The following is a 4137-nucleotide window of genomic DNA, read 5'->3' as shown; positions in this document are numbered from 1 at the left end:
ACGTATTTTTATTCATTCAAAGGCAAGCACATTCATGAATACACTACACGTTCTTTACTTGCAACAGGTGGTCAACACATCTACCTTCTGCAGCACATACACTCATTTTCTGAAAAAAATGTCTATCCAACTATTTAAATGCAATCGACGTCGCATATTAATTTTCAGTTCCGCTTTTCTGTGTTACTTCTGTGCATGTAAACGACCCAATAAAAAATATACATGTAAACAAAATTAGAACTGTTTCCACATAAATCATGCGGATTCATCGCGGGAAAGCGTTAATCGGTTTGACAAACACCCTTCAATCGTGTGTGTTTGAACACAAATTCAGAGAATGTGTTGTTTCCGACAGCGTGTGAGATGTACATATGTTACGCGGAAATCTCCGATATGTTCATTCGCACCCGTGGTTGCTATATTAAAAAACAACAACACACACACAAAAAAAACACACACACACACACACAAAAAAAAACAGCCAACAAAACTGTATGTTAATTTCGTCGTTGTTATGGTTTGTTTGAACATTTATCTATGATCTGATTAAGTTTAGACACAATCACTGTTTCTGACACATGGCGAGATGCGGTAATATACGGATACTGGCGTAAGATTTCGAACCAAGTCAACGCATGTAGTTCAGTAAGACTGTTTTCAGTTGAAGACTTGTTGCATTAAAAGTTCCAAACAACAAAGTTCAAAGTAGAAAATCACCCCCTTGAATTGCCTTGATTTTGGCTTTTGCTGTCTGGTGAAGTTTTATCACGAAATGATGTAGTTTATCAGTTCACAAGACAGACGAAGTGTGGAACGAAACACTGGGGAGAATTGATGTGAAAATGGAGTGCCTGCAGTGTTTCTGAAAAATAAAATCATCCAGAGTGGGGGAGTTAGTTTAGGTATTTTGGGTTCCATGTTACATATGTCATTAGGTTTTAGGTAATCATTAATAAAATACATAATTTTGCACAGGCTTTGTTTGAATGCATTGCATTGGCTAAGGATCGCATGATAGTTTAGGTATTTTAGGTTCCATGTTATATATGTCATAAGGTTTTAGGTAATCATTAATAAAATACATAATTTTGCACAGGCTTTGTTTGAATGCATTTCATTGGCTAAGGATCACATGATAGATTCGTTACTATCATTGTTATAAATCCAGTAATTCAAACATCTGCGTTGGGAAAGTTAGTTTAGGTAACTTGGATTCAATGTTACACGTGTTACAAGAAAGTTTTACATAATCATTAATAAAATTTATGATCCATTGTTATCATTATGATTATTATTTATATCCCACACTAAATCGACGTCTTCTGCGCCAGGGTTTGCGAGTCACATTTGCAAATACCGGTTCATTTCCAAAGCCATACCATTCTTTTCACATCAAGACATGATGTTCAATTTTGCCATCATCTGCCCTCCATACTTTCCCAGTTTATTGTCTGGACAGAGTGCCGATAATGTTCATTGAAACTGAACCGGGTTTAACACATATTTAGATATTTATATTCTACACGTTAATAAGTGGAGCATGGAGTATATCCAAGTTGTGCATTACGTAAAATATCAACAAAATTGTACTTACGAACTAAATGATCCTGTCCTGCCATCGTAAAATTCACCTTTGCAGTCGGTATAATACTGATTTCATTCTGTATGATATGTCATGAATGGTAGGAAACTGGAAAACATTCATAAAAGCGGATTTGCGTCCTCTACCACTTAAGAAAAAATACATGAAATTGAAAATGTTTGTTTCCTTTTGACCCGAAAGAGCTCTGTTCCTAGCTTACTGTTCAGATTCAGTGACCTGCTCACAGATCAGCATCAGCGCGGCAGCAGTTAGTCACATGTACTGTACCGCGCTGAACGCTTTCCTCTGGCGACCCCTTATACCGCGCTTGCGTAACCTTCGCCTGTGCTTGCCTTGCGACTCTTTGTAAGGCGCTCTCACACAGGCAGAAGTAATAAACATATTCGATTCTGGACATTAAAAATCAAAATCTACCTATGTTCCCGCCCCCCTATAGTGGCCAACTTTATATCAGTGTGATCAGTATGATTTATTCTATTTTATCGTAAAAAGAACGGTTTTGTTGCAGACATTTTGACCTAACGCAAATTTTAATCTAAATTCCCTGGCCTAATGGCCATATTGGCCCCTTCGACGTATATCCTGATCCTGACAGATGATTCAGTTTCACTCTCGCCCCGGCACACACACACACACACACACACACACAACACACTGACACATATCAGCCGGTGCATTGTGACCAGACGCACGCATGCACACACGCGCGCGTGCGCGCATGCACACAAACGGAGAATCACGCACACACACATAACTTGAACACACGCACACACGCGCGCGCGCACGCACGCACGAGTACACACACACACACACACACACACATTCTGTCTACTTTGGCACGCCTGACAAAAGGGAAACAAATCGTATGAAACAGATTTTGCATATATGGTCTCCCTTGATCTGTTGTCGCAAAAGCCCCCTCTGTCCTCTGAATTTCTGCATAATGAAAAAGCAAGCTATCCTGATTATGTGATGACGTGCTTCAGTGAGGCAGCTTTCCATGAGGAGCTCTTTTCAGACAATGGTCCACAGTTCACATCACAGGAATTCGCTGAGTTTGCCAAAGACGATGGGTTTCAGACACCACACATGGTCTTTATTTCCCCAAAGCCAATGGAGGAGCTGAGAGAGCTGTGCAAACGGTGAAGAAGATGATGCAGCAAACCAGTCCTGACCATGCAATGCTGAACTACAGCCCATCACCCCACCCTACCACTGGAATCAGCCCATCTTTTGCTTTGGAGGGACGACAATTATGTACCAAGGTTCCAATGTTACCACATAACTTGAAACCTATTGGGGTGACGACACAGAAGTCAGTGACAGTGATGCTGCTGCAAAACAGTGGTACAAGAAAAAAACTATGATTGGCATCATGGTGAGCGACCACTAACAGAACTACAGCCAAGCACAACTAGCTGTCTTGATTAAGACTGATGGTGAGAAGAAATGGAAATTCTAAAGGCAAGATCATTGGTCAAGCTGATGACAGCAGACGTTCATAAATGATAAACACTATGCCAGGTGAAGCGCGACGCAACAGGAAACACATTCAGAAGGTCATTCAGTCCCATTACTAGTCTCATCATGATGTCTTTATACCACGCGTGCCATAGCCAACACCAGGAGCATCAAGACAAGCTCATCCATTGCCTGCTTTTCTACCCCTCACTCCAACTGTGACCCCAAGTCCAGTCTTGAGTCCACCTACAACAGCAGATCTGAGATCAAGTGGGAAGATCAAGAAGAAACCAGTCCACTTCGATGATGAATTCTGAATGATGTACAGAATGAAAAAAAAGAAAAAAAAAAGAAAAGAAAAAGTATGGACATAAAGACATCTCAAGTTCAGTGAAGACATTTGACTTAATGAAATTTGATGTTTAAATCTTTTCTCAATTAGTGAATTACACAAAAGAGAAAGAACAGAAACGTTTTTATTTTTGTGTGTGTGTGTGTGTGTGTAAACAATTTGGTTTAGAAAGACTGCTGGAAAAGGAAAGAAAGTGCATGCTGAAGGAAATTAGGTTACAATACACTGTATTTGAACATTTCGATGATGAACACTTTTAGCAGATTTGGAGAATGGTGAAAGTTGTAAAATTCTATTGCTCATTAAAACTTTAAACTTTTAAAGAAAGGGGAAAATGTGAAAGGTAACAACTCACAATGTTTATTCCAATGTTCATAATCAAAGAGTATACTTCCTTGTTCTTGCTTAGCAACTGCATATTTGCCACCAAATGCCTAGTAAACAACTTAACAATGGCTCTGAGATGTACTCTGATTTATATTGTGGATGTGTGTTAACTCAATTTGGTAATCACCCACAAGCAAACTTAATTCATGGGAGACCAAGGACACAAGTGTGTGTTGTGCTTGTGTGCATGCATGTGAGTGAGTGTTTTGTGTTAGTGTGTGTGTGTGTGTGTGTGTGTGTGTGTGTGTGTGTGTGTGTGAGTGGTTGAGAGAGTGAGCAAGAGAGAGGGAGAGAGAAAGGTGGAGAAAGAGAAAGAATGAAAACCAAACAACTA

Source organism: Babylonia areolata, chromosome 13 (assembly GCF_041734735.1).
Source record: "Babylonia areolata isolate BAREFJ2019XMU chromosome 13, ASM4173473v1, whole genome shotgun sequence".
In the NCBI taxonomy this organism is placed as follows: domain Eukaryota; kingdom Metazoa; phylum Mollusca; class Gastropoda; order Neogastropoda; family Buccinidae; genus Babylonia; species Babylonia areolata.
This window is presented reverse-complemented; position numbering follows the sequence as displayed.